The sequence below is a fragment of the Mastomys coucha genome, unplaced genomic scaffold, assembly GCF_008632895.1.
Source record: "Mastomys coucha isolate ucsf_1 unplaced genomic scaffold, UCSF_Mcou_1 pScaffold21, whole genome shotgun sequence".
Taxonomy (NCBI): domain Eukaryota; kingdom Metazoa; phylum Chordata; class Mammalia; order Rodentia; family Muridae; genus Mastomys; species Mastomys coucha.
In genome coordinates this window covers 67,741,200-67,741,461 of record NW_022196904.1, presented here as the reverse complement: position 1 = coordinate 67,741,461, position 262 = coordinate 67,741,200, and positions in this window count along the sequence as shown.

The following is a 262-nucleotide window of genomic DNA, read 5'->3' as shown; positions in this document are numbered from 1 at the left end:
TGAGTGGGGTCTGGAGACACAGTGCCTGGACTTTGAAAAAAAAAACCCAAAGCTAAAGTTTTCCAGGATGAGCCCTGAGAATGTAAAGTGAATGTTTTACAGGGTGGTCAGTGGTTGGGCCAGTAGATAAAGCACCTGCCATCAAGCCAGGGAACCTGAGTTTAATGCTAATAACTGCAGAGTGGAAGGAGAGAAATAATCCCCCGCAGGCATACTCTGACTTACATAATTGCCCATACATGTGCTCTCATATATTCCCTGC